General features: G+C 36.6%; 1 protein-coding gene across 2 annotated transcripts in view; it reads left to right on the forward strand.

Moving 5' to 3' along the window:
* Positions 1-13,245, forward strand: part of LOC127634840 (copine-3-like) — a 320,664-nt gene that overhangs the window by 267,198 nt on the left and 40,221 nt on the right. The window contains exon 17 of one of the 2 annotated variants that reach the window (XR_007969416.1): positions 6,164-6,257. The exons of the other annotated variant lie outside the window; for it this stretch is intronic. The gene's annotated coding sequence lies outside the window, so the exon portion shown is untranslated. Of the gene's footprint in view, positions 1-6,163; positions 6,258-13,245 lie in introns of those variants that run through there. 2 annotated transcript variants of the gene reach the window in all.

The raw sequence follows: 13,245 nt of genomic DNA on the forward strand, positions 1-13,245 counted from the left end.
CAATGCTGCGATCGAGAGCTCATCCTGCTCCTGAGCCCCGAATGAGACATTAAACTCATCTCATCCCAGAACTCAACTGAGGTAAATGAGTGTACTGGGGAATGGGAGGTCCGTGGGAGTTCACCTAGCAGAAACGGTCCCATTGGGGTCCCCAAATCACCCCCATTGCTAACCGTCACAGCCTTGTGCCCATAGGCAGAAGGACCGGGCGGGGAGCAGCTAGGGTGGCTTTCCCTCTGATGGAGGAAAGCCACGACCGCAATGTTTCCATGGTCATGCTCTCGCAGTGAGATTATGAACCATCCACGAACGCTATCTCAGCATGGATATGGCCCATACACGTGAGGCAGTGACCGTGGCCATCAGAGGCGGAGAGATAGCGACCGCATTCAGGAACTACACACAGACGGAAAGGCATATTTAAATAGATGCTTTCCATCAGTGCTCACTCTTTTAGAGGAAATACTATTTTAACTATATACTGTACTCTTTTAGCGTAGCTGCTGAAGTGTAGTGTTCTCTGCACTTATCCGTGCAAGAGGGGGAGAACCCGTTGCAATGCGCCATATATTCAACAGCTTACAACACTTTGTAGAGGTGAATGGAAGGGGAGCGGAATTCATCAACACTGTTCGGCTCCGAAGAACAAATCTGAATGAGTGGTTGCAATCCGGCACCTTTTATACCAGTATGTCTGGGGGAGTGGCATGCAGATTCCACTTGCCAATTTTCATTGGCCTTTTCTCAAATATCAGAGGTTTTTGGGGCTCCCAAGTGCAAACCCTAGTGTCACTACATCGACACAACTTCGAGTGAGTAACAGATAATGCGTCTTGATCAATCAAATTTCTATTGATTGGTTATGAACATTCCATTTACACTTGGACACATAAATGTGCCTCTGCAAAAATGATAAATACAAAAATGTGTAAATCAGATCTTCTATTTCAGCACTATATAGACCAAAATGGCTCTTACCACCATGTGTACGACCACAGTAAAACTTCAAAATCACAGCCAGGTGGCACAAAGGTGAACATTGGTTTCACCTTTGGTCCAGCGATTGTGAAAGATGATATTAACATTGTTAATATTTTTATTTTATTTTTTTACATTTTGATTTGATAATGGAGATCAAACAGTGGAATAAATGGTAGCGTTAACACTATAGCTCATTACTTTAATATTGACATAGTATAATAAAAAATAAAAAAAAAATACAAGAATGTCAGCCAAAAATTTTACTTCAATAATGATGCTGGGCATTAAAATTCTGTTGCAGCTTATGTGGCTAATAAAAACAAAAAACAGGATGTTAAAACTGCATAGACACTTGCAGTACAAAAGAAAACAGTTGTTATGTGCTGTATTTTATTTGTCATCTTTTGGCTACCAAACCGGCGTATGATAATGTAGTTCCCTCTGGGTAATTTTTTTTAATTATGTAGTTCCATTTGGGAGGAGACAAAACGGCTATGAAATAGTTTCTGAAAGTTTTTCGACAGAAAAATCTGCAAAGTGGACCAGACTTTATGAAAATACTCAAAAATCTGGATACTTGAAACTAAGACAGCTATTAGGTGGCATTACTGTCTGGATTATTCACTATCTACACTTTCAAACCAGACTGTACACTCACCATTTAATTATTGATAACACAGTAAAATACTGAAGGATCTTTGGTTTGAGATATTCTGGTATAAAAATATTAGAGGGCAGAGTGGGAGAGAGTGATATATCCTGAGGTAATGAGAGGAATGAATGGAGGGAGTAAGAAATACTAAAATAAAGAGAGCGGAAGCGATATATCTGAATCTAAAACAACCTAGTAATTTACACTATATAAACACTGATCATGAAGCGATGTTATGTAAATTGATGAGAATTGTTTTGAATCACTCTTTTAAACTTTTCCAGATCAGACGTGAGGGAGGAGAATAAAGATTGTGAATGATGGAGGGAAATACTTGTTTGGTTGAGAGATGAGAATGTTAGTTATCTGTGAGTCTGGCGTGACTGCTCTATGTGTTTGTAAGAGGAAATCTGCTTTACCTCAACAGAGATACAGTATGATACAGTGAGTGTGTGTGTGTGTGTGTGTGTGTGAGCGTGTATTTATCACTTTGTGGGGACCAAATGTCCCCATAAGGATAGTAAAACCCGAAATGTTTGACCTTGTGGGGACATTTTGTCGGTCCCCATGAGGAAAACAGCTTATAAATCATACTAAATTATGTTTTTTGAAAATGTAAAAATGCAGAAAGTTTTCTGTGAGGGTTAGGTTTAGGGGTAGGGTTAGGTTTAGGGGATAGAATATAAAGTTTGTACAGTATAAAAACCATTATGTCTATGGAAAGTCCCCATAAAACATGGAAACACAACTGTGTGTGTGTGTGTGTGTGTGTGTGTGTGTGTGTGTGTGTGTGTGTGTGTGTGTGTGTGTGTGTGTGTGTGTGTGTGTGTGTCTTTATGGTGCATGTCTCTGCTAATGGAGAGTGTACTGAGGTCAGGGCTGCAGTTAGAAATTCTTGGGCCCGGTACGAACAGTTCTTCCATCAAAGTACGCTGCCCCTGCGGGTTTTGCTGTTTCGCACTGTCTCCGTGTTTATATCCCGCTGAATTAGATGCGCTCTATAATATGGAACCTCCCTTCAGTCCTGCCTTGTACAGAATGGTGAAGTGGGTTTAGAGGTAAGAAAACCTGTTTGGTTGTTTGTAAAGGAAATCTCTGTAAGGACAGGAAACAAGCAAATAAAAAAATACCTGCATTTTGGGCAAAATGCATAGATACTTAAATGAGAGAACCTCATTTTGGGGAAATCCTAAAAGAAAAAGTGGTTTATTTATCAAGATATACTGTTTTTTTTTCCTATTCTAAAAATGCAACAAAACAAAAAAAATACATAAAATAAAATTACCTCTGTGCTAAGTTAGGTAGATATTTTTGTGTTTTCTGAAGAAAATGTGAGTGCTGTTTATGTAACAAGTGCCGCCAAGATGCTATGGTGTTTGCTTGGGCATTTCTATGCAGTTGATAAGGTGTACTAAATAAACATTAGTCATAGCATTCAAGATGTCTATATATTCTCATAATATTAGGAATTTATTAAAAAAAAATATTGCTTTAATCTCATAATATAACAATTTTAATCTCAATGCTTCAACATTATTTTTGTAATTATGATTCTGAAAACTATACAACTTTAATATTGTAATGGAACTACTTAATTCTGTTAAAATGTGAGTTTTATTTATATAATGCTGTTATTATTCTCAAAACATTATGACTTAATTAACAATCTTAGATTTGTTAAATGTAAAGGTGCACTTTGTCATAGATTTACACTGACACTTAGTCACTTTGTCTTAGACTTACACTGACACTTAGTGGTGTGGATGTAGCATCATTCAAATGCAAGAGTAGTCAGTTACAGATGCCATTGTAGAAACTCATTATTCACAGTCAGCCATGATTCATTTAATCCACAAGTGAAAGTTTCCAATAACAGGGTGGATACTGAGATTAAATGAGTAGTATTCAACTGGTCATGTGATCCTAACATGGCAGCCCCCGTGAGGTGACCCTCTCCATGTAGAATAGAACAGCCTTTCTAAAACACTGTCGTAATCACCAATAATTCACTTTATTTAAAAACAATAAAAAACTATTTAAAACAAATGCATATGTCCATATTTAGACAGATAAGTAAACATGGCTATATGTGTGTGTAAGAGCATAAAACTCATAAATTACAATACATAGGTTGTGTTTGGCACATATCTCCAATGAATCCAAAGGCACTCAGTCTAATAAGATGGAGAGACTAGGCATTTGGCTCATTGGCTAAAGTGTCTGCATCAGGCACTACATCAAACCCCAGCTCTTGTGTGTATGTGAGTGAGTGAGTGAGTACTGGAATATTCAAATGCTTGAGTACAAAACGTTATCTGAAAATTGAAGGTCTGATTTAGGTATTGAGCATGAAAATTGACAGCTGAAATCACAATTTATTGACCATTTTTGATCATTTAGCTAACTGATGTTTAACTGACTACTGACTGTATGTACTGTTCAAAGGCTTTTTTAAGACAAAAAAAAAAAAAAAAGATACTCTTGAGCTGAAAACTGAAAACAAACTGGCAACTCTTTGAATGGTTAAACTGTCGTCTCCAACAAACAGCTTGTAATTCACAAGCATTGTTGGACGTTCGCTGTGACATTTGACCCCCTCTTTTATGGAAGTCCATGATGTAGAAATTCATGACCATCCTCAATTCCTGGCAAACTGACTGTGCCCTGATATTTGAGCATTTGGGCTTTCTTGTGCTATTCAAAAGTATGTCATACAGAACTGTGAATGATTCACATTGAAAACACAGATGGTGCTTGCTGGGTCTTGCATTTTTTTTATTTTCTGCTTCCCAACAACACACAGTACAACTCTCCATATACGGCAGTGATATTTTTCGTCAGTGCCAGCAAAGGAACCAAACAACACATTTCCAGTGCCAGTTTTGACCGGTTTTGGGACTGTGTGCCCAGTATGAGGGCCAGAAAGGAACTGCTATTCAGAGCAGCTTCAGAATGCATCAAACACACCAGCGGAATTTGCAAGATAACTCATGAGCAGAACTGCATCCTCTTTCTCAGTGAAAAAGCCCTTCTTTCTAACTCTGTATGGGTGGTAAAGATATGACGTGGTTATATCCCTCAGTTTACTGTAATTTCTATGATTTATACAGCATCTTAACTACTGTAGATGTGCTACAATGAAGCTTCAAGTGATAAATCACACTTCCCATACTTATTATAAAATACATTCACACTGACAACATTTACAGCGACAAAGCAACCGGAAGTCATTTATTTTCAATGAGAGTTGCTTTGAGGTGATGAAGCGATTTGATGTGACATGATCAACCATCCAGGAACATTGTATTGCTCAGAGATTGCTCTATCATTGCTCAGGAGTCTTAATTTAATTCTCAATTTTGTTTTATATAAGTATCAAGGTAGTATTGTTCTCATTTGAAAGTCAATTTGGATAAAAGTGTCTGCTAAATGAATAAATGAATAATTGTTGCTGTGCTTAAAAACTCTTGCATGTAATATGTATGACCGGGACTAGTTGTCAAATTGGTTATATCTCAGTAACTACAAGGTTGTGAGTCAAAAGTGCATTTCGTCAAACAGTGTTTGTAACTTACCCCTAGGTATGTTGGGGCAAGTTGTCACATGTGTTCTAAATGAGTTCTAAGTGTTCTAAATTTATTCATTACAATATTTGTTGGCCGGAACAATGGTTTTTATAATTTTACATCACATTTTTTAATTTTTGCTGTTTCACAAATTGTTAAATAATTTTTTTAAATTACAATAAAAGCCCATAAGCTTTTTTATTGTCAGCTTCCATTTTGTCAAATTACAAGGAATGTCATAAAATATCAATACATCGGTTATCGATAGGCGCATTGTTTTCTCAATACGTATTTAAGGCATTGATATATTAACATTAGCTGACATTTAAATTAGAAACTTTTTTTTGTTTGTTTTTTGCTTTCCCATTCACAGTCAATTTTCCTTCTGTTTAATGTAGTCTGGAGTAATATCTTTGGGAGACCACAAGAGGATAATATAACATACTGTAATTAATACCAAGTTATCCTCAACTCTGTCATCACTACAATTGTTGTGAATGATGTTATTTAACAGTGTATAAACAAATTGGACATTTTTGGGGTAAGGGCAAAATAAGCAAGTTTGGAGTCATTTCAGATTCTGGGTTGATGGAGCTGGCCAATATCCCATATGAATAGATAGCATGGCGAATGGCAGGTATGCACAGAGAAAGGCAACAAGCAGGTACAATCTACAATTGCAGGAGCTTTCAAATGTTCTAATTATCGAGTTAATTGCGTGAAAAAGGTATTAATCCCAATCCTACAACTTACCCCATAGTAGTGTGACACCTGCCCCACTAATGTCACAAAATGACACAGTGCATTCAATGAACTTTCAGTGTAACAAGAACAGTCTATTAATGATAAACCTACTCTGAGAAATATTCACTGAAGTATAAAGTGTGACAACTAGTCTCACTAAACAGGAGTGGTGGTGGTGTAGTGGTCTAAACCACATAACTGGTAAACTTGTAATCAGAAGGTCGCTGGTTTGACCCCCACAGCCACCACCATTGTGTCCTTGAGCAAGGCACTTAACTCCAGGTTGCTCCGGGGGGATTGTCCCTGTAATAAGTGCACTGTAAGTCGCTTTGGATAAAAGCGTCTGCCAAATGTATAAATGTAAATGTAATGTAAACATTTGTCTTGACTGAGTGGGCTGCTAAAAATGTCTTGAGCTGCAGTGAAAATAGAAAGAAAAACTGCTCTTTTAGGAAACCTCCACGTCCCTTTCACCTGTCAGATACAATCCCCACTAAATGGAGACTCATCATGCTTTGCATTCTCAAACCTGATTGGAGAGCCAATTGCAGATTTAAACAGAGGTGTACAAATGCAGTAAGAAACATGAATCAGCAGAGGCCGACTGCTGCCCGGTCCTACATTTCCTGCTGTCCGGCAGTGTGTGATGCTCTCGAATCGGATTCACAGCTGCTCTGCTGCTGAATAGAGCAACTGCTGAGACACCAAGCTGTTGAAGATCAATGAGGTCTGGACAATCTGTCGAATACTCGTACCTGGGTGGCCAGAGCCTGACTATACTGCTCACACAGAAGTTTATGTCTCATCTAACTATGAGGATGTGATCCACTCAGATCAAACAGTAAATTTTATCAGACTCGTCTGAATCTTCTCTCTTGCACTCTCTATGTATTCACTCCGTATATGCTCACATTATCAAATAAAACATGCATTAGTGACAAATCATTTCTATGTCTACAATAAAATTAAAACTGTTGAGTTACATGATCCAATCTCAGCCAATCAGAACATATTTGATGTTTAATATACAGTTATGTTGGGCCTTCCTTTGGACAAATGAGATTTCACTGTGGGAGGGGCTACACAGTGTAACACAATAATGCAACACTAATCGTAGTGTAGTCTAGCTAACTATTTTTTAAAGGGTAGCTTGACTTTAATTTTGACTACTTTACATTATGAGCAACTGCAATGTTAGCAAGCTAGTTTCAAAATAGCTTCCACAACACTGAGCGGATTTACATGCATGCTCTTACACAACGGGGGTCAGTGCCTTCCCCAGCAAGATGTCCACTGCCCATATTGCCCATACATAAATCTGCCACTGTGTGTGCAAGTAAAAATGCTCACTGAAATGCAATGTGGTTTGGTTCTATACTACAAATGTACAGTACGTATAGTTTGGCAAATGTAGAAGGTCATTTGGGTATTGCATGTATACAAAAAATGTGCATACTGCGCACATTACCCTTACTGAATACCGCAAAGTATGTAGTATAACAGTATATATCAGCAGTGTCTTGTTTTGAGGTTGTGTGCATTTCTCGACATACATCGAGGCTGTACCGTTGCCTACAAAGACTGCATCCTACCGGGCAACAGTCTTCGAAATGAGAGACACCAATGCCATTCCAAATTAACTACAGAAAATTCACAGTTATCTTTCTTCTGTAGAGCCTTTCCTGTTGTTGCCAACAATATCATGAACTGCACTGCCCCCTCTGGCACCCGGAGGAACTAAATGTATGACATGGAATTAAACAATACATCAGTGTGATTGACTTCACAAAGCATCTGAATCCTCTCTAATGACTGAAAGTACAGTGGAGTGAGATGGCAGAGAAAGAAATCAAAGAAAAAGATAAAGTACAAGAGAAGTCAATGAGCTGGAACTAATTCCAGGGAAATAGGCAAAAGTGGTTTTGCCTGGTTTTGCTCTTTGTGTGGGCCGAAGGGTGGGGAAGATTTCAACAATTTGACTGTAAAATGACCTGGGGCAATAGGAAATGAACTAACTAGATTAGAAAGAAATGGAAGCTGGACAGGACACATCTCACTGCGTGGGAAAAGAAATCGCACTGCTCTCCAGAAGGACTGATGAGTTAAACTGTTTGAAGTTAGGCAGAGATGCCTATTGGCTCTGTAAAAGGATTCTCTCCATCTGTTTCGGTGATGAAGCCAAAAGCAGCTCAAACAGATGAAGAGATGAAAGCTTATTATTTTTGATGGAGAGTTCCAGTTTTAAAGCCTCCAGGATAACATGACCAGTCTGAAAGGGTTGTCAATAGTTCTTGTTGAGTCCTAGTGGCCATTGTAGTCCATCTCTGAGACTGGGAGGGCCCATAAGTGCACTTTGTCTGTTGTGAGAACAGCATCAAATAGGATATTTATGTTGTCTGATCACATCTGCTATGTATCCCTGCTTTTCAGACATATTATAAACAGAGCCCAGATTTGATGGAGAATTTTACCCAGAGCTATAAAAAATTATGGGTCCAAAATTAACCAAGCTCCAAATGTAGATAAAAACTGGCTTCTGGTAGGGTTGGACGGAGAATCAGTTCTTATCAGTTCAGAAACAGTTCCGTTTTTAATAAATACCAGAACCAAATTATTTTCCTGACTTTCATTTATGCTGATGGTTCTCAAATGTGGACTTTTCCATTGATGTGGACAGGACACCCAGGGACATAAAACAACATAACAGCACTGAAACAAAGCTATTATAACTCCAATTCTTGAACGAAAAACTCCTATGAGTCGTTTCTTTTGAATCTACACTGCAAAACATCTCTTGCTTCCTCATGAGAAAATGTCTGCAAGCAGAGACTATAACAGAGACTTGAACTTCTATTAAATATGAATGGGAGAAATTGTAATGCCCAACAGTCAATGGATGTAGAAAAGGAAGTCCTGTCTTTAAGTTAAAAGAGGCAATCACCTTTTTGATACAGACATCATCTATCAATCAACTCAAAAACATACATAGGAATTAGCTTTACAAGCCAGGAAATTTGTTTTTTAGAGTGATCTGATTAAAGAAGTAAAATGTATTATACAATTTGTTCTTTGATCGTAACTTTGGAGATTTTGGTCTTTCCCCATTCAAGTAGATGGGAGCTGCACTTGTATGCCGCTTGTTTACATAGAAAAATAGCTGCAAAAGATGACTGCCAGTGGATTGACTTGCTAAAAACACTTTGCCACAAGTCATTTTTTCATCTGTATGTACTGTATACTTACTGTAAGTATAATGAAACCTAAAACATAGTAATTACTAGATGGATGTTAATATGACAGTGTTAAATATACACATTATGTGTTTTGTTGTGATAAGTGGTATTACATTAAAAACATATTTAAAGTGCTGTGTTAAAATTAGGGCTGTCAATCGATTACAATTTTTAATCAAATTAATTACATGGTGTCCCGATTAATTAATCGTGATTAATCGCATATACAAATATTTGATGAGAAAGCCCCTCATATAACAATAATTCAATATATAATGATTATACATATTTATATCAATATATAATTATATATAGTCATCTTAAAATATTTACAAATTATATATATATATATATATATATATATATATATATATATATATATATATATATATATATATATTATTATATTAATTATATTATATATACATTTAAAAATATTCAGATAATTAAAATGCATTACATTCTTAATCATTGATAAGACAATACAAAAAGCGCCTTTATAATACAATGTATTGTTTACTACGATATTATTGATCATAAGTCAATCATTGGCTCACAGTTCACAGCAATCCATTACACAAGTGAATGTGTCAATCAGTTGGAGATTTATTATGAGGGCTTGTTTAAGGACCCGTCAATTTACACCTGTGTCAGAATTTAAATTTTTTTTTTTTTTATTAATGCTTACAAAACTTTTACATCTAGAACCAAGAGGTATATTAAAACAAACAACAACAAAAAGGAAAAAAATAAATAAACATTTTAATAAAAATATCAGATTGTTTACATATTTCAATACACTTTACACCTTTCTTGTTACTCAAATTGGAAATTGTTCTTAGGTATCGCTGAACCTCTGAATTAAAAATTAAAACTAATGGTTCATAACCACCATACATTTGTGAATACTAAACTTTGCCAACAAAAGCAGAACATTAATCAAATAATATTCCTTATGAAGAGACATGTCATAGCTAAAAAAAACTAATAAAACATTTTCAAAACAAAGTTGAAAGCTGGGAATGATATGATCTCTAACAATCTTGCAGAAATCAGACCAAATGTATATGTGGAATATTCCTCACATTAAGCCACCAAAATGAATATGTTAGGATATGCTGAGATTTGCTCTTATATGATGCTGCCAAAATGCTAACTGCAAGGAAAAACAGCTAAATTATCTCACTCTCATAAGGATAGTTTTATGACCAGTAAGAAACATTTATGGAAGGTTATTTTTCACAATTAACTCACATGGGTAAGTGTGGTAAAATGTTAATTTTGGGCACAGCATAGAACCTTTCTCAAGCAAAAATGTATTACCCTGCCTTCCAGTAAAGACACAAGTTATATTTTCTATATGACAACAGTCCTGTTTTGAATGCAGCCTCCATTCATCGGTCTCCATATGTCAAATGGCAGTCAAGATAGCCAATGAGAAACACAACCTGCCAAGCACAAGATCTGGACTCCAAAATATCTCATTCCTACCCAAACAGAACAGTCTGAAAAATATTTCATCTGGCAAAAGACAAAAAAAAATATGTAATTTCTTTTTGGACATTTTAGAAATTCACTTGTTGGCTTGACTCAACCTGTCTCTTTTGTCAAACAGAAGCATCGGCCAGGATGTTAAGCAGACAACCTGTCCCTCATAGAGAGCTGGCTTTTGATTGGATGGCAGGGTAGCAAGGTGTAACCACCCTTGCAGGTGATTGATTGGCCAAGTGAATTTATTAAATTAACAGATACCACAGTGGTGTGATTTACGAGGGGATTATCTGTCACAGCCTTATGTGGAAAAATAATCGCACATATGGATATCGATCCAATCGCCTCTCCATGGGGACGAGAAGGAGAAAGGACGGGCGGTCTGCTGGCCTTATTTCGTTGTGAATTCATTAAAGAAGTACCACGAATGAAATCCCTTCATTGATGGAGGAGGCCAAGCAATAATCAAACAACAGAAAATCATAGAGACATGGAGATGGGCTTTTTTTACTTGGCCCAGTAAGCAACCACATAGCAATCACACATAACACCATAGAAACCACCAAGAACACCCTAACTACCACATACAAATGCACTAAAACCACTTAGAACACATTAGCAACCACACAGCAATGCCCTGACATCTACCTAAAACACCCTAACATAGTTGCAGCGAATTTTGCACGGGCAAGCTCCACTCACATTTTCTTCCGAAAATACAGAGGATGGACATATTTGCCCATCACAGAATAATATTAATGAAGAACGGTATTGCATTTAAGTCCTCAATAAATAGATATTAATGTCATTATCGGTGTCACACACTGTAAGGAATATTAGTATGCTGTATTTCCTCAATGCACGTCCTCACAGATGGACGAAAGACTGAAATAAGAAAGAGCCTGGACAGGAAGACAAGAGGAGGAAGAGCTACTGAAGAACATTCTGTTTGCTTTCAGTGAAAGGGCACAATAATCTTAATCAAATCTTAATGAGGGAAGCTGGCAGTTCAGTCAGACCCACTCATACCCCTACAGGCTGCTTGTCACAGCTGTCCCGTCCCACGCCGCTGTGTCACTGGACGAAACCCAGTTAATTGCGCCAAACAAACCCCCTCTCAAATCACTCCAAACATTCTGTAGAGTTAACAGTTTACATTTGGTAAATAACAGCTTTATTGATGACTGATCAAGGCACCTCATTTGCCACTGTCTATTTTCTATTCGACTCAGCTTTGTTCTCTTCTTTTCTATTTTATTCTGCTCTGTTCTATTCTATCCAGCTCTGCTTTATTCTATTTCATTCTATTCTGTTTGGTATGTTCTACTCTGCTCAATTCTATTCCACACTGCTCTTTTCTGTTCTATTCTGTTCAAATCTGCACTGTTCTGCTCTGATTTATTATTTTCTATTCTAATCTGCTTTGTACTGTTTTATTCTATTCTATTTAATTCTATCACACAGTTTCTTTCTATTCTATTCTGCTCAATTTTACACTGCAGTTTTGTTCATTTCTGTTCTATTCTGTTCAGCTCTGCACTGTTCTGCTCTGCTTTATTCTTTTCTATCCTAATCTGCTTTGTACTGTTTTATTCTATTCTACTTAATTCTATTCCACACTGGAATTTTTCAAACTTATTTTGCTCTATTTTATTCTGCTCTGTTATTTACTGTTCTATTCTGCTGCTATTTTTGTCTTTTTCTTTCTGTTATATTTTCTACTATGCACTGTTCTTTTTATTCTTTTCCACTCTGTTCTATTCTAAACTATCTGATTCTGTTCTTTTCTATTCTATTCCATTCTATTCTGCACTGTTACTTTCTATTCTGTTTTGTTCTATGCTGTGCTATTCTATTCTGCTCTGCACTGATATTTTATGTTCTATTCCACTCTGTTCTATTCTGATCTATTCTATTCTGTTCTTTTATGTTCTATTCTACCACAGCCCTTTTCTATTCTATTCTATTTTGCTCTTTTCTATTCTGTTCAATTTGTTCTATTCTGCTCTATTCCACTTTTTTCTGCTCTACTTTGCTCTATTCTATTCGATTGTCTGTTCTACTTTATTTTATTCTTGATTGCTCTGTTCTATTCTGCTCTTTTCTATTCTTGTATTACTCTTGTATTCTACTCCACTCTTAGATATTCTTCTCTTTTATTCTGCTTGGTTCTTGTATGTTCCGTTCTACTCCCCTCTGCTGTTCTTTTCTATTCTATGCTGTTTATTCTTTTTAATCTGTTCTGTTCTGATTCTAATTTGCTAAATTGTATCCACTCTGAGATGAATCCTAACCATTTTCTAAGTGCTTCCTTGCAAAGTTCTTCTCTAATGAATCTTACTGCCTCAGGGCCCAGCCATGGTCTTATTGGTTTATTTGGCAGTGGTTCAAGACTTGGATGTTGGCTTCCTGGTGGCTTTCATAATGAAGATGGTTCTGCACATAAATTATAGTGGAGCAATTTCCTTTTCATTTAATCTGAAGAAAGAAAGAAAGAAAGAAAGAAAGAAAGAAAGAAAGAAAGAAAGAAAGAAAGAAAGAAAGACATATAATTTTTAAATATGGCAGAGTGCAAGAT

Source organism: Xyrauchen texanus, chromosome 42 (assembly GCF_025860055.1).
Source record: "Xyrauchen texanus isolate HMW12.3.18 chromosome 42, RBS_HiC_50CHRs, whole genome shotgun sequence".
NCBI lineage: Eukaryota > Metazoa > Chordata > Actinopteri > Cypriniformes > Catostomidae > Xyrauchen > Xyrauchen texanus.